The sequence below is a fragment of the Neomonachus schauinslandi genome, chromosome X (assembly GCF_002201575.2).
Source record: "Neomonachus schauinslandi chromosome X, ASM220157v2, whole genome shotgun sequence".
Lineage (NCBI taxonomy): Eukaryota > Metazoa > Chordata > Mammalia > Carnivora > Phocidae > Neomonachus > Neomonachus schauinslandi.
Window position 1 is genome coordinate 6,055,429 of NC_058419.1, and position 25,683 is coordinate 6,081,111.

The window sequence follows — 25,683 nt, forward strand, 5'->3', positions numbered from 1 at the left end:
AGGTAGTCAGCTAACTATATTTTTTATGATGTTTTGGGAAGTTCAAAAGTTTTAAGTGTTTTATGTAATCAAACGTATCAATCTCTTCCTTTACTATTTCTGCCTTTTGGGTCATGTTTAGAAAGACATTCTAAATTCCAATATTTCCTTCTAACACTTTTTTTAAAGATTTTATTTATTTATTTGAAAGAGAGTGAGTGAGAGAGAGCACAAGCTGGGTGAGGGGCAGAGGGAGAGGGAGGAGCAGACTCCCCTCTGAGCAGGGAGCCAGATGTGGGACTCTATCCCAGGACCCTGGGATCATGACCTGAGTTGAAGGTAGACACTTAACCAACTGAGCCACCCAGGCACCCTCCTTCTAACACTTTTATAATTTCACTTTTGGAATTTAAATCTTTAGTTCACCTGGAGTGTATTATGAAGTAGGGATGCCTTTTTTCTAGTTGTCCAAATACATTAAATCCATCCTTTCCTATTTATGATACCACCAACATATTCTAGGTCATTAAACAGTTATAAATCTGATTCTTGACTTTTCTACTTTGTTCCATGAATCTATATGTTCATGCACCAATACCACCACTATCATAATTTATTTTACATTGTTATATGTTTTAATAACTGAGCTGGCAATCCTTTCATTAGTCTTCATTATAAAAATTTTATTCTTAACTCTGAAGAATTTTTTTAGATGAAGCTTAGAATCATTTTATCAAGTCAAAAAAATCTAATAATATTTTTATTTTAATTATGTTCACTTATTTGACATTTGTTAAAAAACATTTATTGTGTGTCTCATGTGCTAGGCATGAGTTCAGTTATATGTCAACTCATTTGGAGAGAAGTGATAACTGTACAAAATTTTCTCACCCAATAATAGGTTTGTTTTCTCCACTCATTCAACTCTCTTCTTCTCTCCCTGAGTAAGGTTTACAGTTATAGTCATACAGGTCCCATACCTTTCTTACTACGGTTACTCCCTTATATCATATATATTTTGCTATGCAGATGTAATCTATTTCATCACACTTCCTAGCTGATTTACTGTTGGTATGTAAGCAAGCTACTGATTTTGGTTCATGTATATTCTAATTTACTACCTTATTTGACTCTCATTAGCTCTCCACTGTTCTTCAGTTTCATTCCAGATCTATACAATCATATTATCACTAAATATAGATGGTTTTGCTTCCTTTCTTTCCAATACTAAGAGCTCATTTCTTTTTCTTCTCTCACTACATTGCTAGAACTTCTGAAGCTATGGTGAAAAACAGCTATGATAATGGGCATACTACAATCGATCCTGACTTTAATGGGAATGCACTAGTGTTCCATCATTAAGTATAACTTTGGCTGCTGGCTTAGGATAGATACTTTTTATTTTAAATTAATGATGCATCCCTCTAGTTCTGGTTTACTACAAATTTTCTGTTATTATTTTGTTTCATTTTTTTGTGGTTAAAGGTCAAATTTATTAGGAGATTAAGAGATGTATTATACATGGACTATAAACACTGCACAGCTGACTTTATGCACCGTCAAGCACAGAGATATAGTTAGTGCCAGCCTATTTTGTGGATACTCCTGTTCTTTTGTTCCAAGAGAAATTCGCACCATAAGACTTGGACTTGGGTTTTGGAACCTTCCTCTCTTCAATGTCATAGCTCCACACATTTTTTTCTGCAAAGGCAGCTACATCTTCTTTAGTACTGAAGGTTAGAACCATGTTGGACAAGAGATCAGCCGTTGATGCCCAACCCATCAAAGGATTTTCCCATCACTCCCTGGTATCAAACTCCATCTTCCATTTCTTTGTGTTATTTACTCCAGACTGCATATTATTGTAGCAGGAACAAAGATCCTGACTTTTCTAGTTTTGATACGCTCTTCTGGAACACCAGTTAAAGTAGTGATATCCAATTTTTCATCAACTGTTACGAGTTGCGTGTGCCGAACTTGGTCCTGTGCCAGCCTCCATGTGGAAGTGCTTAACAACCTGATAGGAACCCTGGAAACGGAAATGGCAGCTACAGCCACTACTCTTTTCCCCCACAACATTTGCCTCAGTGCCCTATTTTGTTTCATTTTTAATCAAGAATGGAATGGGATTTTATCAAGTGCTTTTAATACTTACTGCCACAAGCATACTTCTCTCTATTAACTGTTGAATATTAATATATTTTCTAATATTAAAATATTCCTGCATTCCTGAAGCCCACAAGTGCTAACACTTTATGTAGGATTTGTGGATCAACATTCCTAAGTAAAGTGTGCCTGCATTTCCTTTTCTGCCATCTCTGTAGGTTTTGGTGTGGGGTTTATATTTGCTTCAAAAAATAATCTGGAAGCTTTCCATCTTTTTTTCTATACTGAAACAATTTAAACAGCATAGGAAATATCTGATCCATTAAAAGTTTGGGAAAATTCATAAATAGTCTGACTCTGTATTTTGTAGAGAATAGTTCCTTAACAACATTTCACTTCTTCATGCTCATGAGCCAATTTTAATTTTAATTTTCCTAGAAAATCATCCACTTACAAAATAATTATTAGAATAGAGTCATAATAATAGTCACTTATAATTTTTAAATCTCCTTTATATCAATGAAAATATCGTTTATTTTAATGAGACCAATTTCCATACACATACACTTGAATGTGTGTTTTCAGCCTGTAGGGTACTTTCTTATGATATGAAATTTATTACATGAATATTAACTTTATTATACATATTAAATCAAGCTAAAGTGTGTTATTCAAATGCTCAATATCTTTATTTTATCTGTCAAGGACTAAAAGATATGTATTAGAGTCTTCCGCCATGACTATGGTTTTGTCCATTTCTACTTGAATTTCTTTTTTTTTTTTATTCTTATGTTAATCCCCATACATTACATCATTAGTTTTAGATGAAGTGTTCCATGATTCATTGTTTGTGCATAACCCCCTGTGCTCCATGCAGAATGTGCCCTCCTCAATACCCACCACCAGGCTAACCCATCCTCCCACCCACCTCCCCTCTAGAACCCTCAGTTTGTTTTCCAGAGTCCATCGTCTCTCATGGTTCGTCTACCCCTCCAATTTCCCCCGCTTCATTCTTCCCCTCCCGCTACCTTCTTCTTCTTCTTTTTTTTTTCTTAACATATATTGCATTATTTGTTTCAGAGGTACAGATCTGAGATTCAGCAGTCTTGCACAATTCACAGCGCTTACCAGAGCACATACCCTCCCCAGTGTCTATCACCCAGTCACCCCATCCCTCCCACCCCACCCCCCACTCCAGCAACCCTCAGTTTGTTTCCTACAATTAAGAATTCCTCATATCAGTGAGATCATATGATACATGTCTTTCTCTGTTTGACTTATTTCGCTCAACATAATACCCTCCAGTTCCATCCACGTCGTTGCAAATGGCAAGATCTCATTCCTTTTGATGGCTGCATAATACTCCATTGTATATATATACCACTTCTTCTTTATCCATTCATCTGTCGATGGACATCTTGGCTCTTTCCACAGTTTGGCTATTGTGGACATTGCTGCTATAAACATCGGGGTGCACGTACCCCTTCGGATTCCTACTTTTGTATCTTTGGGGTAAACACCCAGTAGTGCAATTGCTGGATCATATGGTAGCTCTATTTTCAACTTTTTGAGGAACCTCCATACAGTTTTCCAGAGTGGCTGCACCAGCTTGCATTCCCACCAACAGTGTAGGAGGGTTCCCCTTTCTCCGCATCCCCGCCAACATCTGTCGTTTCCTGACTTGTTAATTTTAGCCATTCTGACTGGTGTGAGGTGGTATCTCATTGAGGTTTTGATTTGGATTTCCCTGATGCCGAGCGATATTGAGCACTTTTTCATGTGTCTGTTGGCCATTTGGATGTCTTCTTTGGAAAAATGTCTGTTCATGTCTTCTGCCCATTTCTAGATTGGATTCTTTGTCCTTTGGGTGTTGAGTTTGATGAGTTCTTTATAGATTTTGGATACTAGCCCTTTATCTGATATGTCATTTGCAAATATCTTCTCCCATTCTGTCGGTTGTCTTTTGGTTTTGTTGACTGTTTCCTTTGCTTTGCAAAAGCTTTTTATCTTGATGAAGTCCCAATAGTTCATTTTTGCCCTTGCTTCCCTTGCCTTTGGCGATGTTTCTAGGAAGAAGTTGCTTCGGCTGAGGTCAAAGAGGTTGCCGCCTGTGTTCTCCTTTACGATTTGGATGGACTCCTGTCTCACATTGAGGTCTTTCAACCATTTTGAGTCTATTTTTGTGTGTGGTGTAAGGAAATGGTCCAGTTTCATTCTTCTGCATGTGGCTATCCAATTTTCCAAACACCATTTGTTGAAGAGACTGTCTTTGTTCCATTGGACATTCTTTCCTGCTTTGTCAAAGATGAGTTGACCAGAGAGTTGAGGGTCCATTTCTGGGCTCTCTATTCTGTTCCATTGATCTATGTGTCTGTTTTTGTGCCAGTACCATGCTGTCTTGATGATGACAGCTTTGTCATAGAGCTGGAAGTCTGGAATTGTGATGCCGCTGGCTTTGCTTTTCTTTTTCAACATTCCTCTGGCTATGCGGGGTCTTTTCTGGTTCCATACAAATTTTAGGATGATTTGTTCCATTTCTTTGAAAAAAGTGGGTGGTATTTTGATGGGGATTGCATTGAATGTGTAGATTACTCTAGGTAGCATTGACATCTTCACAATATTTGTTCTTCCAATCCATGAGCATGGAACGTTTTTCCATTTCTTTGTGTCTTCCTCAATTTCTTTCATGAGTATTTTATAGTTTTCTGAGTAAAGATCCTTTGTCTCTTTGGTTAGATTTATTCCTAGGTATCTTATGGTTTTGGGTGCAATTGTAAATGGGATCGACTCCTTAATTTCTCTTTCTTCTGTCTTGTTGTTGGTATACAGGAATGCCACTGACTTCTGTGCATTGATTTTATATCCTGCCACTTTACTGAATTCCTGTATGAGTTCTAGCAGTTTTGGGGTGGAGTCTTTTGGGTTTTCCACATAAAGTATCATATCATCTGCAAAGAGTGAGAGTTTGACTTCTTCTTTGCCGATTTGGATGCCTTTAATTTCTTTTTGTTGTCTGATTGCTGTGGCTAGGACTTCCAATACTATGTTGAATAGCAGTGGTGATAGGGGACATCCCTGCTGTGTTCCTGACCTTAGGGGGAAAGCTCTCAGTTTTTCCCCATTGAGAATGACATTCGCTGTAGATTTTTCATAGATGGCTTTTATGATATTGAGGTATGTACCCTCTATCCCTATACTCTGAAGAGTTTTGATCAAGAAAAGATGCTGTACTTTGTCAAAAGCTTTTTCTGCATCTATTGAGAGGATCATATGATTCTTGTTCTTTCTTTTATTAATGTATTATATCACATTGATTGATTTGCGGATGTTGAACCAACCTTGCAGCCCAGGGATAAATCCCACTTGGTCATGCTGAATAATCCTTTTAATGTACTGTTGGATCCTATTGGCTAGTATTTTGGTGAGAATTTTTGCATCCATGTTCATCAGGGATATTGGTCTGTAATTCTCCTTTTTGATGGGGTCTTTGTCTGGTTTGGGGATCAAGGTAATGTTGGCCTCATAAAATGAGTTTGGAAGTTTTCCTTCCATTTCTATTTTTTGGAACAGTTTCAGAAGAATAGGTATTAATTCTTCTTGAAATGTTTGGTAGAATTCCCCTGGGAAGCCATCTGGCCCTGGGCTTTTGTTTTTTGGGAGATTTTTGATGACTGCTTCAATTTCCTTAGTGGTTATAGGTCTGTTCAGGTTTTCTATTTCTTCCTGGTTCAGTTTTGGTAGTTGATACATCTCTAGGAATGCATCCATTTCTTCCAGGTTATCTAATTTGCTGGCACAGAGTTGCTCATAATATGTTCTTATAATTGTTTGTATTTCTTTGGTGTTGGTTGTGATCTCTCCTCTTTCATTCATGATTTTGTTGATTTGGGTCATTTCTCTTCTCTTTTTGATAAGTCTGGCCAGGGGTTTATCAATCTTGTTAATTCTTTCAAAGAACCAGCTCCTAGTTTCGTTGATCTGTTCTACTGTTCTTTTAGTTTCTATTTCATTGATTTCTGCTCTGATCTTTATTATTTCTCTTCTCCTGCTGCGTTTAAGCTTTATTTGCTGTTCTTTCTCCAGCTCCTTTAGGTGTAGGGTTAGGTTGTGTACTTAAGACCTTTCTTGTTTCTTGAGAAAGGCTTGTATTGCTATATATTTTCCTCTTAGGACTGCCTTTGCTGCATCCCAAAGATTTTGAATAGTTGTGTTTTCATTTTCATTGGTTTCCATGTATTTTTTTAATTCTTCTTTAATTTCCTGGTTGACCCATTCATTCTTCAGTAGGATGCTCTTTAGCCTCCATGTATTTGAGTTCTTTCCGACTTTCCTCTTGTGATTGAGTTCTAGTTTCAAAGCATTGTGGTCTGAAAATAGGCAGGGAATGATCCCAATCTTTTGGTCCCGGTTGAGACCTGATTTATGACCTAGGATGTGATCTATTGTGGAGAATGTTCCATGGGCACTAGAGAAGAATGTGTATTCTGTTGCTTTGGGGTGGAATGTTCTGAATATGTCTGTGAAGTCCATTTGGTCCAGTGTGTCATTTAAAGTCTTTATTTCCTTGTTGATCTTTTGCTTAGACGATCTGTCCATTTCAGTGAGGGGGGTGTTAAATTCCCCCACTATTATTGTATTGTTGTCGATGTGTTTCTTTGCTTTTGTTATTAATTGCCTTATATAATTGGCTGCTCCCATGTTAGGGGCATAGATATTTACAATTGTTAGATCTTCTTGTTGGATAGATCCTTTAAGTAGGATATAATGTCCTTCCTCATCTCTTATTACAGTCTTTGGTTTAAAATCTAATTTGTCTGATAGAAGGATTGCCACCCCAGCTTTCTTTTGGTGTCCATTAGCATGGTAAATGGTTTTCCACCCCCTCACTTTCAATCTGGGGGTGTCTTAGGTTCTAAAATGAGTCTCTTGCAGACAGCCTATTGATGGGTCTTGTTTTTTAATCCAGTCTGATAGCCTGTGTCTTTGATTGGGGCATTGAGCCCATTTACATTCAGGGTAACTATTGAAAGATAGGAATTTAGTGCCATTGTATTGCCTGTAAGGTGACTGTTACCATATATTGTCTGTGTTCCTTTCTGGTCTATGTTGCTTTTAGGCTCTCTCTTTGCTTAGAGGACCCCTTTCAAGATTTCCTGTAGGGCTGGTTTTGTGTTTGCAAATTCCTTTAGTTTTTGTTTGTCCTGGAAGCTTTTTATCTCTCCTTCAATTTTCAATGACAGTCTAGCTGGATATAGTATTCTTGGCTGCATATTCTTCTCATTTAGTGCTCTGAATATATCCTGCCAGTCCTTTCTGGCCTGCCAGGTCTCTGTGGATAGGTCTGTGGCCAATCTAATGTTTCTACCCTTGTAGGTTACATATCTCTTCTCCCGAGCTGCTTTCAGGATTTTCTCTTTGTCTATGAGACTCGTAAGTTTTAGTATTAGATGTCGGGGTGTTGACCTATTTTTATTGATTTTGAGAGGGGTTCTCTGTGCTTCCTGGATTTTGATGCCTGTTTCCTTCCCCAAATTAGGGAAGTTCTCTGCTATAATTTGCTCCATTATACCTTCTGCCCCTCTCTCTCTTTCTTCTTCTTCTAGGATCCCAATTATTCTAATGTTGTTTCATCTTATGGTATCACTTTTCTATCGAATTCTGCCCTCGTGATCCAGTAGTTGTTTATCTCTTTTTCTCAGCTTCTTTATTTTCCATCATTTCATCTTCTATATTACTGATTCTCTCTTCTGCCTCATTTATCCTAGGAGTTAGCACCCCCATTTTTGATTGCACCTCATTAATAGCCCTTTTGATTTCTACTTGGTTGGATTTTAGTTCTTTTACTTCTCCAGAAAGGGTTTCTCTAATAACTTCCATATTTTTTTCAAGCCCAGCTAGTATCTTTAAAGTGATGATTCTGAACTCTAGATCTGACATCGTACTAATGTCCGTATTGAGTAGGTCCCTGGCAGTCGGTACTACCTCTTGTTCTTTTTGTTGAGGTGATTTTTTCCGTCTTGTCATTTTGTGCAGAGGAGAACAGATTAATGAGAGAACAAAATGCTAGCAGAGTAACAACGTCCCCAGAAAATATACTCTAAACAAATCAGAAAAGACCTGAAGCAGTGGGAAAAGAAAGGGAAAGAGAGAAAAAAGAAAAAGAAAAAAAAGAAAAAGAGAAAGATAAGATAAAAACAAAAACAAACAAAACAAAACAACAACAACAACAAAAAACCAGAATGTGATCAAATATGATCAGGCTGGTATATAGATCAGTGCCACACACTAGATTTGGGGTGTATTTTGGTCTTTTAGAAGAAAGTGCCTCCCAAAATTTTAAAGAAAGAAAAACTGATATATGTACAAAAATAAGGGTTGATATGATGAAGGGATGGAATATGACTGTAAAGATGGAAATTATAAAAAATTTTATTACAGGAATTGATAAGAAGTTGTTTGAAAAAAGAAAGAAGAGGATTTAAAAAAAGAAAAAAGAAAAAAAAAGGGAGAGTATGTGATCAGGCAGGGGAATAGAAAACACCATATACTAGAGATTTAGGGTATATTTTAATCTGTTAGAAGAAACTATCTCAAAATTTTAAAGAGAGAACAACTATATATATAAGCCAAAAGTACGGGTAACTACTATGAAGGGATAGAATATGACTCTAAAAATGAAAAATAAAAATGTTTTTTTTAAAAAAAAGGGATTGATAAGATGTTGGTTGAAAAAGGGAAAAAGAAAAATTCAAAAAGAAAAAAAGACAGTTAAAAAAAATTAACTTTGAAAGACTAAAGAATCATGGTAAAAAAGCCACGAATTCTATGTGCAGTATTCCCCTAGCGCTGGAGTTCTGCCGTTCTCATTGATCGGTAACTTGGTCTTGGCTGGCTGTTCTCGCTGATCTTCTGGGGAGGGGCCCGTTGCCGTGGTTTCCAAATGTCTCTGCCGGAGGCGGAATTGCCCCGCCCTTGCCCCCTCCCGGCTAAGTAATCTGCTCGGGTTTGCTCTCCGGAGCCTTTGTTCCCTGCGAGCTTTCCGTATAGCTTTGGAGGTGGAGAGTGAAAATGACGGCCTCCCAATTTCCACCCCGGAGGAGCCGAGAACTTGGGGCCCCACTCCTCAGTGAGCCGCCAGAGAAAAGCCGTCAGTCACTCCCGTCTCCCCGGTCTCCGGCCGCACTCCGTGCTCACCCGGCCTGTGACCACACGTTTCTATCTCTGGCCCCCGACCCCGGGTGGAGTCTCCAAACCCAGCAGATCCCTGCGGCGCACTCCCGCGCGGCTCCTCCCGGGGGAGGAAGGTGAGTCTCCCCGGATCTGCCGCTTGTTGGGTCCCTGCTGGAGGAGCAGGGGCCCGACTGTGCCACGGATCACGGTTTATGGCCACCCCGAGCTGAGAGCCCGCGCCTGGGCTCCGCCTCTGCAGCCGGCTTCCCTGCTCCGATACCTGGGAGCTCTGCCACACTCAGGCACCCCCGGTCTTTCTGTGACCCCGAGGGTCCTGAGACCACACTGTCCCGGAGGGTTCCACCCCCCGCTTAGCCACCAGAGTGACGTCCCTCGGCGGAGCAGACTTTTAAAAGTTCCGATTTTGTGCTCCGCGGCTCTATCACTTGCCAGAAGCGGCCAACGGAGGCCCCTCCCCCGCCGTCTATCCTCCCGAATATCGCCTCGGGTTCACTTCTCCGCACGTCCTACCTTCCAGAAAGTGGTCGCTTTTCTGATGAGAGAGTTGTTGCTCTTCTTTTCTTCGATCTCCTGTTGAGTTTGTAGGTGTTCAGAATGGTTTGATCCCTACCCAGCTGAATTCCTGAGAGGAGACGAAATCCAGGTCTCCTACTCCTCCGCCATCTTGCTCTGCCCCCTCTACTTGAATTTCTAAACCATTTGTTTTATGTATTTTAACACTATGCATAAACATTCATTCATTACAGTTTTACCTTCATTGTATATTACATATCTTGACAATATTTAAAATAACCCATTTTGTTCTGTTTGTTTTTCCTAACTCCTATTCATTCAATAGATATGTATTTAATGCCTAGTATATTCTAGATTTGGGGGGATACATCACTGAACAAATCAGATAAGAACCCTGCCCTCATGGGGCCTAAAATACTGTGGAGAAAACAGACAAAAAATAAGTAAACTATCAAATTAAATAATTACAAATTGTAACGAGTGCTGTGAAGAAAGTGGATACCAGTACAGTTTAAGGTAAGGGACCTACTTCAACTAGAGGATGGCCTATCTGAGATGATATTTAAGCCTAAAAAAAGGATTAGAAGAAGTTGGGCACACAAAGTGCTTGGAAGAGTGCTTCCAGGTAGGGCACAAAAAATGAGATTAATATTGCCAGGCACACTTCAATAGAGTAGAGGGCTCACTGCCCTACACCATACAGGAAAGGAACTACAATTAGAAGTGGCTTTGACAGGACCAGAAACTGCCATTTGCTCACTTGGTGCCTCCCTTCCCAATTGACTGTCCTTGTCAGTGCACCATCTGAAGGAAGTATTGGCTGGCAGTAGCATACTGTGGCCTAAGTCTCCACTCTAGGTTATCTTCTACGGTGGTGTGCTTTCTGGAGTCCCTCCAGGACAGACACTGATCCCCAACTCAAAGTACCCTAGCCTCCAGCCCCTGCCAGATAGGCTTGGCCTAAGCCTGAGGTAAAACACATGTTGCTGCAACTTTTCTCAGTAGTGTCTGGCCTGGCCTCCTCTCTGTCTTTCAGAAGTCCCTCCAAATTTCTGGCATGCTGATGGCAGATGGAACTCTTCTTGGTTCTCTTGGTTTTCAACCATTATAGATCTTTTGGTCATTTCTATGGGCATTTGAAATAGAGGAGGCAATTAAACATTTTACTCAGATAGGCACCATGAGTGGCAGCCTCAATCAAAATTCTCCAGTATAGGGCACCTGGGTGGCTCAGTCGGTTGGGCGGCTGCCTTCGGCTCGGGTCATGATCCTGGAGTCCCGGGATCGAGTCCCACATTGGGCTCCCTGCTCGGTGGGGAGTCTGCTCCTCCCTCTGGCCCTCCCCTCTCTCATGCTCTCTGTCTCATTCTCTCTCTCAAATAAATAAATAAAATCTTTAAAAAAAAATTGAAAAAAAAAAATTCTCCAGTATATTTAACCTGCACTCTACCACTGGTTTCTTCCCTACAATGAAAGACAATTATTTACAAATTACCTTGAGCAGTATTTCCCAAAGCATTACATGAGTTGATTTTAGGAGGAACACAGTTGAATATTTATGGATTTATTTAGTTTTTGCTATTTATGTATTTACTTTAAAATTATAGAAAGAAATATTTTTGATTGTTTATCTCTCTCTTCCTCTCTCTCTCCATATATATATGTATATGTGTGTGTGTATATATATATGACTAGGATATCAAAACTACCATGACACCAAACAAAGTTGACATAACTCACCATATGGCAAACCTTTATAAAATCCCCCTTAACATCTCTGTTCTTTCTTCGCTGGGTGCAATTCAACTGTCCTTTCCTCTCTCCAAAATCTCCCATCAGCCCTCACCCAAGTCTTCTCAGTCTTCTTCACTCTATTAGGTTCTAGACTCTTTCCCCTCCCACATTGCCCTTTTCATAGGCACAATAACTCCATCTTCTGCCTCTAATTTGCATCTGTACATTCATTAACATGCTCAGCAAACAAAAGACTAGGAGCCAGCTTCCTTAAAAGGCAGCAAGAAATGGTAAAGAACCAATTATGTTTCCCTGTCACAAAGAATTTTATTTTTTAATTTCCTTGTTACAAAAAAAGACTGAAAATCTAACTACATTTCAGGAAAAAAAAAAAACAAAAAACCAGACTCAAAGCTACAGGCTCTATCGGTATGAGACCTGTGCAATCTACAGAGTCTGGCTCTTAGAAGGACCCTACTCTTGCTATCATCTTGAAATGTGTAATAAATTTTGAACAAGGGACCTTGCATTTTCATTATGCGAATTATGTTGCCAGCCCTGCTCTGCAGGGAGGTCTCTCACATGAGGAACTGGATTAAAGAGTGAGGAGACAGAATGGGAGCAGTGGCTAATGGTAACATGTTAGAGAAGATTCTGCTGGGACTTTCATAGTTGAGGGTCAGTCTTTCTGGGCTTTGGCCTCAAATAGACCTGAATTTGCATTCTGGCTCTGCTACATAGTAGTTGGTGAACTTCAAATCAGTAAACTTCTCTTTGCCTCAGTTTATTCATCTGCAAAATGGGGATAATATTTATTTTGAAGGACTGTAAGGATTAAATGAAGTCATAAATGAAGTGCTTAGTACAATGTAAAATGAGTAAATATTTTGTCATATGTCCTTCATTGTTTATTTTTATTGCTTATAATTTTAAATTTAATAACATTACTTTGTTTTCAGGATATTTATTTTTATAAATAATTCTCTTAATAGCAAATACGACCAGTTTTCAATTTATAATTGTGCTACAGTTTCCTTTTAAAATAAACACATTTATGTAAAAAAAGTGGGGCAGTTTAACAAAATACGAAGAACATTAAGATAATCAAGAACTGTGCAGGTGTTACAAATGACTGAGGCAGGAGAAACACTCTAGTGAAATCTCAATCTTTAGGGCGCCTGGGTGGCTCAGTTGGTTAAGCGACTGCCTTCGGCTCAGGTCATGATCCTGGAGTCCCGGGATCGAGTCCCACATCGGGCTCCCTGCTCAGCAGGGAGTCTGCTTCTCCCTCTGACCCTCCCCCCTCTCATGTGCTCTCTCTCATTCTCTCTCTCTCAAATAAATAAATAAAATCTTTAAAAAAAAAAAAAAGAAATCTCAATCTTTAGACAAGGTAACTGAAACCTAAAGAGGTAAAGTGACTCATCAGAGGTCACACAGCATGTCAGTGGCAGAATCAAGACAACTTGGGTCCCCCAACTCCTAATTCAGAGCTCCTCCAACCACACCACATGCACAAATGGTTAAGGCAAGAGCAAGCTTGGTGCTTAATGAGGTACATGGCAGGTAGCCAGACTTTCTTTCGATACGCACTGCCTCATTCATTCCCCAAGGATAGCAGATAAGTATTCTAATATAATAATACAGAAAACAGTCACATGGTTTTGTCCATGGAGCTAAAGTATTTTGAAAATATTACCTGTTAGTCAATCTTTATTTCTTGTTTTATTTTTTCAATCTCCCCTAAAAAAGATGTGCAATGAGGCTGATTCAACAGGTTACAGAGAATTGGTGGAATAAGTGGGATCAAACTCCCAGTCCTCAATCTGCTAGTCTCCTCATCCTGTATGCCGCTAGTCTTTATGTCTTCTACATAAATATAACCTGAAAAGCAAAGTGGCTTGGGAGCCCAAATGAAAATACAAAACTAGAGATATCCCAGAGCTACCTCAAGTCCTTCTACTTCAAATGCCATTGGTGACATTAAGTCTAAGAGAACTCAGGAGGATCTGTCTAGGAAGGAGAAGGGGAACTTTAGCTCTAGGACCATGTAACTTGCTTTCACCATAATACTTCAGGCCATGGCCACATTATTTTACTCTTCAGTGTGTATTAGTTTGCTGGGGTTGTTGAAACAAAGCACCATAAACTGGGTGACTTAAACAACAGAAACTTATTGTCTCACAGTTCTGGAGGCTAGAAGTCCAAAATCAAGATGTCAATAGGATTGGTTCCTTCTGAGGGGTGGGAGAAAAACTTCTCTCCTTGGCTTGTAGATAGCTGTCTTCTCACTGTGTCTATTCATTTGGTCTTTCCTCTACGAATGTCTAACTCTGTGTCCAAATTCCCCCCCCTCCTTTTTTAAAGATTTTTATTTATTTATTTGTCAGAGAGAGAGAGAGAGCACAAGCAGGGGGAGCAGCAGAGGGAGAGGGAGAAGCAGGCTCCTCACTGAGCAAGGAGCCCGATGTGGGACTCGATCCCAGGACCCTGGGATCATGACCTGAACCGAAGGCAGATGCTTAACGACTGAGTCACCCAGGTGTCCCCAAATTTCCCCTTTTTATAAGGATATCAGTCATATTGGATTAGGGCTCACTTCATTTTAACTTGATTACCTCTATAAAGACCTTTTCTCCAAATAAGGTCACATTCTGAGGTACTCTGATTTAAAATTCCAACTTTTTTTTCTGGAAGGGACACAATTCAACCCATAACACACTGCATTTAGTTAAATTAATTAAGTTAAATCATTTAAAATGCAAAATGATACTTAATCCATCCAGTCACATATCACCTCCTGGGAATCTGGGAAATCTGACAGTATAAAGAATGAATCATGGATTATTTTAGGAGAAAACATGTTAAACCTATATTGGAAAAAGTCCCCATGAAAATAAAGAAATCACACTGAATAACAGTATTCTTTTTTGTGAGAGTTCTACTTAAAATAGAAATAGAAAATGAAGAAATCATGGACTAAGAAAAAATTATGTACAATTTATAGTTTTTTTTTTTAACTTACTTTTTCAGAGAATGAAAAAGCTCTCAGTTTGTAAGGCTCTCAAATGTATTTGTAACTAACATTTACAAATACAGTAAAAGTAATTCAGAAATACTTTGGTATTTTAAATGAATAGAAGGAAAAATAAATATGAATAATTTGAAGTAATATGATTTGCAAGCAATCATTTAAAAAGTAAGATATTTGTGAAAGAGCAAAAATTGTATTTTCCCAACTTATGTAAAAAAGCTGATAAAAGAATGCATAACATATACTTTAACTTTGAATTTCATCCCTCACCAAAAGTTACAAACCCACAAAGTTATGACATAATGTATAGAGGTCTCTGTTCCATTTACTTACAATGCCTCTGCCCAATTTTTGCCTCCTTCTCTGACTGTGGGAGGACCTTGGTTGGGGGTATGGAAGGCCCTGGAGCAGGCAGGGAAAGAGAAGTCATTGAGATTAGAGGTGGGGATGGTGGAAGGGCTTTGGGAGGCCCTGGAGCAGGCAAGAAAAGAGAAGTCATTGAGATCAGAGGTGGAGATGGTGGAAGGGCTTTGGGCTTGAGGCTGGAGCTTGAGGGAGGGAGAAAGACTGTGGGAAAGCCAAGGCCTTTGTGCAGATAAGGAGACAGAATACCACTGAGAGGGAGTTGGGAGGGAGGGCAGGCCAGGGGGGTAAGGTAGAGAAGGTGCTTTTGAGAAGGCCAAATTGAAGCTAAGGAGAGAAGGCTGTGGAAAAAGGAAAAGTATTTGAGTGAGGGACAAGAACTATTTGGAGAAGGAGTTGGGAAAGACTTTGAGTGAGGAAAGTGAGGCAGCAAGACCATTGAGTAGGAGGAAAAGAAGACTCTAGGGCAGAAGGAGAGAATACCTTTGAGTGGTGAAGGAGAAAAAACTTGTGAATGGAGAGAAGGAGGGCCTTTGGAGGGCTGAAAGAGGCCTCTAAAAGGAAAGTGAGTGAAGAAGGCCTGGAGGAGGGTAAATAAGAAGCTAAGAGAAGGATTTGGACTGAGGGAAGGAAGGGCTTTGTGAAAGTAAGTTAGAGAGAGGACAGTGTGAAGTTAGTGAATGAAGGCATTTTCTTTTTTTTTTTTTTTTAAAGATTTTATTTATTTATTCATGAGAGACAGAGAGAGGCAGAAGGAGAAGCAGGCTCCCGAGGAGCAGAGAGCCCGATATGGGACTCGATCCCAGGACCCTGGGATCATGACCTGAGCCCAAGGCAGACACTTAACCATCTGAGCCACCTAGGCACCCATGAATGAAGGCATTTTCAAAGGGAGGTGGAGTGAAGACCTCTAGTGAGGGGAATAAAGGGCTTTGTGAGATAAAGAAGAAAGGCTTTTGAGTGAGGGGAGAGGAGGCCTGTAAGGTGAGCAAAGGAAAGTCATTGTGGGGAGGTGAAGAATGAAAAGACCTTGATTGAAAGTTAAGAAGAGGGCGCCTAGGTGGCTCAGTTGGTTAAGCGACTGCCTTCAGCTCAGGTCATGATCCTGGAGTCCCTGGATCGAGTCCCGCATCGAGTCCCGCATCGAGTCCCGCATCGAGTCCCGCATCGGGCTCCCTGCTCGGCAGGGAGTCTGCTTCTCCCTCTGACCCTCCCCCCTCTCATGTGCTCTCTCTCTCGTTCTCGCTCTCAAATAAATAAATAAATAAATCTTTTTTAAAAAAAAGAAAGTTAAGAAGAACTTTTGAGTGGTGAGGGAGGGAATACATCTGTGAAGTGAGGTGACAGAGAGAAGGCCTTTATGAGTATAAGTAAAGAAGAGCACATCTTTAAGAAAAGAGGTGAAAGTTTAGTATTATGTGAGGAGAGGGAAATTCCTACTTTGTAAGAGGCTTGACGGAAGGAGGCCTTTGAGGGAGGAGGTGAATGAGGGAAGTCAGTTGTGGGAGTAGAGGAGGCAGGGAAGGCAACCATAAAAGAAGGGAAGGCCTTGGTGTGGAGAAGGGAGCAAGGAAAGGTCTCTGTGAAGGGAGGTGATGGAGAAAGGAATTTGAGAGGTGAGGTAAAGGGGGATTAGTAAAATGAGGTTAGAGGTAGAAGAGCTTTAAGGGAGGGGAGATGGAGGCTAGTACTTTGATTTTTGCATGTTGATCTTGTACCCTGCAACTTTGCTGAATTTGCAATATTAACATGCAAAAATCAAATGTGCTTCTATACACCAGCAATGAAGAATCCAAAAAGGAAATTAAGAAAACATTTCCATTTACAATAGCATTCAAAAGAACAAAATATCAGGAATAAAATTTAACCAAGGAGGTTAAAGGTTTGTATCCTGAAAACTACAACACATTGCTGAAATAAATTAAAGGAGACATAAATAAATGGAAAGACATCTCATATTCATGGATTGAAAGACTTAATATTGTTAAGATGGCAAGATTGCCCAAAGTGATCTACAGATTCATTGCAATCCCTATCAAAACTTCATTGGCTTTTTTGCATAAATGGAAAAGCTGATTCTCAAATTTATATGGAATTACAAGGGGAACTTGAACGCTCAAAATGTTATGAATAAAGAACAAAATTGGAGAACTCACACGTTCCAATTTCTCAACTTTCCACAAAACTACAGTAATCAAAAGAGAGATGGTACTGGCATAGACATAGATACACAGACCAGCAGAATAGAACTTAGGAGTCCAGAAATAAACCCATAAATCTATGGTCAACTACTTTCCAACAAGGGTGGCAAGACCATTCAATGGGGAATGAATAGTCTCTTCAACAAGTGGTGCTGAGACAACTGGATATCCACATGTAGAAAGAATGAAGTTGGACCCCTAACACACACCATATACAAAAATTAATTCAAAATGCATCAACAACCTAAATAGAAGAGCTAAAACCATCAAATACTTTAGAGAAATCATTGAAATAAATCTTTCTGACTTTAGATTTGGCAATGGATTCTCAGATATGACATCAAAAGCACAAGGGACAAAATAAAAAAATTAAAAAACCGGATAAATTGGACTTCCTCAAAATTAAAAACTTCTGTGCACCAAAAAAAAAAAAAAACATTATCAAGAAAGTAAAAAGACAGGGCGCCTGGGTGGCTCAGTTGGTTAAGCAACTGCCTTCGGCTCAGGTCATGATCCTGGAGTCCCGGGATCGAGTCCCACGTCGGGCTCCCTGCTCAGCAGGGAGTCTGCCTCTCTCTCTGACCCTCCCCCCTCTCATGCTCTCTATCTCATTCTCTCTCTCATATAAATAAATAAAATCTTTAAAAAAAAAAAAAGAAAGTAAAAAGACAACCTACAGAATGGGAGAAAATATGTACAAATCACATATCCAGAATATATAAAGAACTCTTACAACTCAATAACAAAACCACAAACAATCCAGTTAAAAATGGTCAAAGAACTTTCACAGACATTTCTCTGAAGAAGATATACAAATGTCTAAAAGCACATGAAAAGATGCTCAATATCATTAGTCTTTACAGAAATACTAATGAAATCCACAATAAGATACCACTTATACCCACTAGGATGATGATAATCGAAAAGGGGGTGTAGGTAACAAATGTTGGTGAAATTGGGGACCCTCGCACATTGTTAGTGGGAATGTAAAATGACTTGATCACTTTGTAAAATAGTTTGGGACTTCCTCAAAAAATTCAACATGGAATTCCCATATGACCCAGCAATTCTACTCCGAGGTATATTCCCAAGAGAACTGAAATCATGTGGACACAAAAACTTGTACATGAATATTCACAGCAATATTATTCATAATAGCCAACAACTGGAAATAACCCAAATGCCCATCAAATGATAAATGGATAAACAAAATGCAGTATATTCATGCAAGGGAATATTATTCAGCCACTAAGATGAAATGAAGTACTGATGCGTGCGACAACAGGCATAAATCTCAAAAATGTCATGCTAAGTAAAATAAGCTGGCTACAAAAGCACAGATATTCTATGATACCTCTGTATGAAATGTCCACCAAAGGTAAATCCACAGAGACAAAAAGCAGGTTGGTGACTGCCAGGGGCTGGGAGATGAGGAGTAAGTGTTTTACAAATGAGTGTGGGTTTTAACTTGGGGTGATGAAAACATTTTGGAACTAGGTAGAGGTGGTGGCTTTGCAACGTTGAAATATACTAAGTGCCACCGCCTTGCTCACTATAAAGCAGTCCATTTTACATGAGGCGAAATTCACCTCCATTTTTCCAAAAAAGGCAGGGCGGGTGAGGGAGGTTAGAATTTTGTGCGCGGCAAGTCGGGGAGGGCAGTTCGTGATGAAGGGGCCGGGGAGGGAGGGGCTCTCTGAGGGGCTCTGAGGGGCGCGTGAGGGGCGCGCAAGGGGCGAGGAGGCGGGCAGAAGTGAGACGCCAGGGGAAGCGCGAAGGGGCGGGCTGGCACGCGACCTCATGGCTTGGCAGAGGCCGGCCACGGCCACTCACCGGTGTTCAGGTAGTAGCACAGCAGAAGCAAGATCCAGATGGTGAGCAAGAGCAGCCCGAAGCGCCTGTGGGCCCACATCTTCACCAGAGAATGACGCGTTTCAGCCCTGAGGCCGCGCAGAGATGCCTGCCAGCTGGGCTGAGGCGTGGCCGCCATGACAGCCCGGCGCCTAGGGAGGCTGCCCCCTGGGTGCGACCCGATCGCCGGGCTATCCGCACTATACCGCGCCTCACAGCCTAGTAGCCTGGGGCGGGCCCCACGCAGGATCTTGGACTTCGACCCAGTCCTCCACCGCATCACCCTCTGCTCAGAAGGCATGGCTCTGGGTCGCCGCCTCGCTGAAGTGACGCCTCAGTGCTGCCGACCCGTGGCCCACAAGCCCCCGCGGCGCTGACGCTGACGTGGCCCCCCTCAGCCGCACGTGCCAGCCCTCATCCCCAGGCCCCGCCCCTTTCTAACGGCTGTCGGGGTGTCTTGTGCCCCCTGCCCCAGTCAAGGCCTGGCACTTCGACTGCTTGCGAAATGCCCTTGCATGAATGAGTGCGGCCTGAGGCCTGCACCTGTGGCGTGACTGCTTGTCACAGATCCACCAAATAGCTCGCGGGAATTCAGACTCCAGCCTTGGCTACTCATTCTTCCTCAGACTCAGCCCTGTGACGCGCACCGTACTCTACAGTCACTACCGTTAGTCCCTGCAGTAGCCACTAGCCAAATGTGGCTGTTTAAATGTAAATTCCAATTAATTAAAATTAGGAATTAAGGAACCGGTTCCTCGGTCACTGTAGCCATGTATCAAGTGCTCAGTAGCCAGACATCGCTCGTAGTGACCATATTGCACAGTGCCAGTATGGAGCGTTTCCATCATGGCAGAAAGCTGGATTGAGCAGCACTGGATGTGCATAGCGACTAGTGAATACGGTAGATAATTCAGTAGGTTGTTACCCTGTAGTAGGAGTTTTAAGAGGAATGAAATTTTATTTGCCTTCAGGGATTTTAAGGTTTAGCTACAAATAAATGAAACAGGACCACGTGAAGACAAAGAATGTGTGAGGAACACTAAAGAGTGTCTCAGAGCACTTAGATTTTATTCCCATCATTTGCCACCAACGAATCGGGTGGCCCTAAGTGCCTTCCTACTGGGCCTCAGTGCTGCAATGTGTAAAGAGAGAGTTAGCATCGTCTCTAAGCCCCCTTTTGACTCTAAAATCTGACCCTTGAGCAAAATCTCAGTAGCTTGCATGGTTTGGGCACATCTGCAAAAGGACCATGTAGTTGATGCGGGCTTACCTGTAGCCTACCTCATTCCAGTTTTCAAAGGATGTGAAAACTGCCCCTTTCAACTGCATTTCCATCCTTATTCTTACAATATTTTACTCTGGCTTTCCAAGTGGTTTTCTCCTGATTTTATTCTATTGTTCTTATTGTTCTTTCTAATGTTAATAGGCATTCCATTGGGAGAAGGAGGAAGGAAGGTTTCTATGCAAATAATTCTTGACACTTAGCCCACTGGACCCTACCCCCACATCCAGGAGCAATTCATAATGCTCTTTAGTTTCTTAAAGGATCTGACAAGAAAAGAACCTGCTTTTCTTTCTTTGTATTTTTTATAATTTTTTTTTTTTGCCTCGGCTTTTCCCAGACTAATTTAACCAGAGGACACCTGCCCCACACAACACTATTAACAGCTTCTGAAACTACTGCTTGCAACTTTGAGAAACTGAAGTACCTGAGATTTAACCCTACTTGCAAGTAACAAGGTAGGCTGCTGCAGTTTCATAGATGCTGGCAGAAGATGCAAGACAACTGGGTCAGAGACAAAAGACGAAAGCTCCCCTGAGACATGCAGAAACTTGAGAGACCCATGAACAACTGCCTCCCAACAGCACCTTTGTTCATGTCATAGCACATGTGGAAAATGATCATGTGACCAAGCACCGCACAACCACCCTGAGGGCTCAGGGGATTAAGCTAGAGCACACGGGTTGGGCACTCAGCTCTTCATCACTTCACAGGTTATGCTCTCTGAGACTTAGTTTCCCCTTCTGCAAATTATGGGCTATGGGCAGCCTGATTATGAAGATTCCTTCCAGCACTGGCTTGCTGTGACTTGTCCTGGACAGTAGCATTTGGGGTTGCTGTAAACAGGTAAGGCATGGCAGTTCTGAAACAATGTAGTACTCCTAAGCAAGCCACATTATGCCATTAGAAACCCAAATTACTAACTGGAACTCAGAGGGACAAAATCCCTAAGACTGCCTGAGCAATCCCTGGATTACATAACACTAATTCAAGATTGGGGACACAAAAAGCCATATGAAGGGTCCATTTTGAAGATTATCAGATGGCGATTTAAAATTCTGCACTGGCTTTCCTCTTTCATTCTACATTCTTGAGGGAGCTAAATTTGATACTAGTCAACCCAGACCTAATTAGGGAGGAAAATCTGTTGTATGGGCATGAATACAAGAACTGCTTCATGAGGTGGTACATACCACTGCTCAGAATGTGACTACTGTTCTTGTGGAAAATTCAGAATTGACACTATTTTTTAAATATTGCTATAGACAGACACGAAAAGATGCTCAACCTCAGGCAATCAGGGGAATGCAAATTAATCAACAATGAGATATCATTTTATGCTCATTAGATTGGCAAAAATTAATAAATATTCATAAGAATGTGCAGAAATAGAAATTCAGCCATTGCTGGTGGAGATGTAAGTGGGTACAACCACGTTGGAGTGCAATTTGACAACACTTTGTAAAGTTAAATATCCACATAGTCTGTGATGCAGAAATTCCACTTTTCGGGATCTCTCTTCTCATCCATGTGTAAAAGGAGACATGTACAAAGACGTTCATTGTTTTAGTGAAAACAAAGTAAAGGATGTCTCAGTAGGGAAATGGAAACACAGTATAGTTCAATCCTATAATGTAGTATACTATTAGTATATAGTACTTAATGGTGATCGGGATCAATCACCCTAGCCAACATAGTAATTCTCTTTTTTTTTGCTGGTTTGCCTAGTGGCATGAAGTGGCAGTCCCAGCTTCTAGTTCAGTGGAACCATTGTTGTGTTCCCTGAAAGAAATAGTCCTCTCTTAGATCATAAGCTTCCAAAATAGCAGAAACCAGAGTTGTGGGAATGAGAAGCAAAGTGCAAAATTTTTGCAAGTGGGTCATTAGGGATTTCTCACCACCACCCCTTAGTTCTCAGCCTCATGTGTCTGGTTATGGGAGAAACCATGCTGTACGTTGATTGGCCCTAGTTCAGAGTGCATGACACACCCTGCAAGACAGCACCTCAAACTCACGGGGTGCTTTCTCCTAGGTGGTGTCATACTAGGTTTTCAAGAGGTGATTTCATTGTTCTATTAGGGCAACCTCTTTTTTTTTTTCAACTTTATTAAGGTATAATTGCTAAAATAAAATGTAAGATATTTAAACTGTACACAGCGATTTGATACATATATACACTGTGAAAGGGTTCCCTCTAGTTAATTAAGACATCCATTACCTCGCATATTTAGCTCTATCTTTTGTTCTCTTTTCTTTTTTTTTGATAAGAACATTTAAGTTCTACTCTCTTAGCAAATTTCAATGATATATCATTGACTCGACCATATCAACTATGGTTGCCATGTGTCACATTAGATCCTCAGACTTATAGCTGAAAGTTTATACCTTTTTTACTAAACTCTCCCTATTTCCCCCACCTCCCATCTCCTGGCAATCACTTTTCTAATCTCTGTTTCTATTTCTATGAGTTTGACTTATTTAAAAAGTTAAGATTCCACATATAAGTGATACCACAAAGTATTTGCTTTCTCCGCCTCGCTTATTTCCTGAAAAAAAAAAATCATTTATTGGACTATGTTCTAAACAAATTGCTGTGACTACTGTTGACTTGTAATAATAGATGCGTAAGCTTCAATTCAGCACATTTGAATTACATATCCTCTAATCAACATTGTATTTAGGGGCGCCTGGGTGGCTCAGTCAGTTAAGCGGCTGCCTTCAGCTCAGGTCATGATCCCAGGGTCCTGGGATCAAGTCCCGGGCTCCTTGCTCAGCAGGGAGCCTGCTTCTCCCTCTGCCTGCCACTCCCCCTGCTCGTGATCTCTCTCTCTCTCTGTCAAATAAATAAATAAAATCTTTATAAAAAGCATTGTATTTACATAGAAGTTAAGTTGGAGAACTTCCAGTTTTAGAGATATCTGCTCATTTTTGAGAATAAACAAAAACAAGAAGGGCGCCTGGGTGACTCAGTCAGTTAAGCAACTGCCTTCGGCTCAGGTCATGATCCTGGGGTCCTGGAATCGAGTCCCGTGTCAGGCTCCCTGCTCAGCGGGGAGCCTGCTTTTCCCTCTGCCTCTCTCTCTCTCTCTCTCTCTGTCTTTCATGAATAAATAAAATCTTAAAAAAAAACAAAAACAATAATCCACTCCAGTGTATCTGGTGTGAGATATGCTTGTCATCCAGTGAAAGGAACTGCTACCTTTGCTCTAGTTGAGAGACTGGGGCTCAGGAAGACTTTTCTAGAACTGGTGGTTCTAGGAAAAGGCAACTTTAGCAGGGATCTGGGGATTGGGAACTTGCTGCCAGAACTCTTGACTCCAGACCCTCACCAGCAAAATGAGTGCCCTGCACATGAGGCTTCGCTCCCCATTTGGCTCAGTTTGGAATTCAAGCAGAGTATAATTTTGTCTAATTGGTCATACCGAAATTACATCCCAAACACTGTCTGCAAGGTAATCTGGGAAACGTAGTTTTTTTTTAGCTTTCTAGTTTCTGTAGTATAGAAGGCAAACCCCCAAAGGTTGGATGTTGAGCAAGCCACTATCACCTTCAATAGCCTCACACCCCAGATCAGGGCTACTACCACCCAGGCACATTCCACTTCTGACTCACTCTACCTGCTCCTTCCCCTGTGCCTCCTGTCATAGAGAATCCTACATCTCCATCCTTTTTAAAAAAATATTTTATTTATTTATTTATTTGTCAGAGAGAGAGAGGGAGAGAGAGAACAAGCAGGGGGAGTGGGAGAGGGAGAAGCAGGCTCCCCACTGAGCAGGGACCCCCGACGTGGGGCTCGATCCCAGGACCCTGGGACCATGACCTGAACCGAAGGCAGACGCTTAACGACTGAGCCACCCAGGTGTCCCTACATCTCCATCCTAATGTAGAGAAACTATTCTAAATCCTTACACTTTTCCTTTTCCCTGCTTTCCTTCCCCTTGAATGAGCTGAAGTTTAGCTTCCTACTGATTAACCCTTCCTCGGTTCATCACTGTCCTGAAAAGCCTCTGTGATGGATGCTGCTCAGCCTTCCTCTTCCAGGTGAAGAGGAGGGGTCAGTAATCACCTTAGATCCCTTTGCTACCAGAGATCATGGTTTCAATGCTTGTGGTCAATCTCCTCTGTTTTGGAGCTCATGTTCGCTGATTATACCATCTGTTTCATTTTCTGCATCTCAAGGGCCTACTTCATTCCAGAAAATTCTATTCTCTACTTCTCTGACTTCCTTTCCATCACAACTTTCGGCCATTTTCCTTGCAATGAAACTGGCCACATGGCTCCTTCACCTTCCAATTTTCAAATCAGAAGGCCACTGAAGTATTTATCCTCCTCAGACATTTTGCAGCATTTGAAACTGTTAACTTTCCTCCTTTGCTGCGGGAAGCTATGTGTCCCTACAGTGCTGTAAGCTCTATGGGAGAAGAGATCTTGCTTATCTTATTTATTGATGTATTTTTAGTGCCTACACAGTGAGTGGCACATAGTAGCCACTGAATAAATATATTTTAATGGTAATTGCTATGACAGAGCACAATTCTCACGTCCTTCTAATCCCTAGCCCATTGGCTAAATGTGTAGATATTCCCTGAGATTTAGCCCACGGCTTCCTATTTGTGCTGTTTGTTTTTGTTTTTGTTTTTTTCCTGAGTGATATACTTACTTCATTTCTTCGGTGGCCACTCCGTGTCAGCAATGCTTTCATCTTTATATATCTAGCCTTACCCCTGTCCTGAGCTCCAAACTGGAGATCAGCAAAGCAAGTTCAATGTTGTTGTTTCTGGTAGAATCAGATGGAATAAGTCAGAGGCCCTGGGTTCTGGGAGCTTCACTGTAGTGTGGGTAGCAGGCATGTAAAATGCAATGATAACACAATGTGATGAATGCTCTTAAAAACAAAGATATGAACAGAGTGCTGTAGGAACACAGAGGAGAGGACAAATAATTCAGCCTAAAGTTGTCAGTGAAAGCTACTGAAAAGTGACATTTAATTTAAGTTTGGAAGATTGAATATAAAATGTTCAGGCCAACAGGATGGGAAAGATTTTTTTTTCATGGAGGAGGCCGAACAGAGACCCAGAGGAATGGAAGGACATGATAGATATGGTATGTTTGGGAGTCAGGGATAAATATTCTGCCACACCTCGAAGTATGTGCAAACCTGACCTTTCAATCTTTTTCTCTGAAACCAATACCTGCTCCTGACTTCCTTTTTTCTGTGGATGTTCTCATCCTTCTGATCCCTTTGATTGACAGCCCTCTGGGTTATCTTGGATTCTTTATCCCTTCAGTCCAATTAGATGCCTGTTGATTTGCTTCAAAATACTCCTCAGTCCCATTCCTCCCTTCTATTTCTACTTAAAGAGTCTTAGCTTAGACCTGCGTTACTTCTTCTCTTAACCAGCAAAAGTTTCCTGAGAGATCTCTCGACC

General features: G+C 41.0%; 1 pseudogene; it reads right to left on the reverse strand.

Moving 5' to 3' along the window:
• Positions 1 to 1,567: 1,567 nt before the first annotated feature.
• Positions 1,568 to 2,085, reverse strand: LOC110573900 (annotated as a pseudogene).
• Positions 2,086 to 25,683: the final 23,598 nt, after the last annotated feature.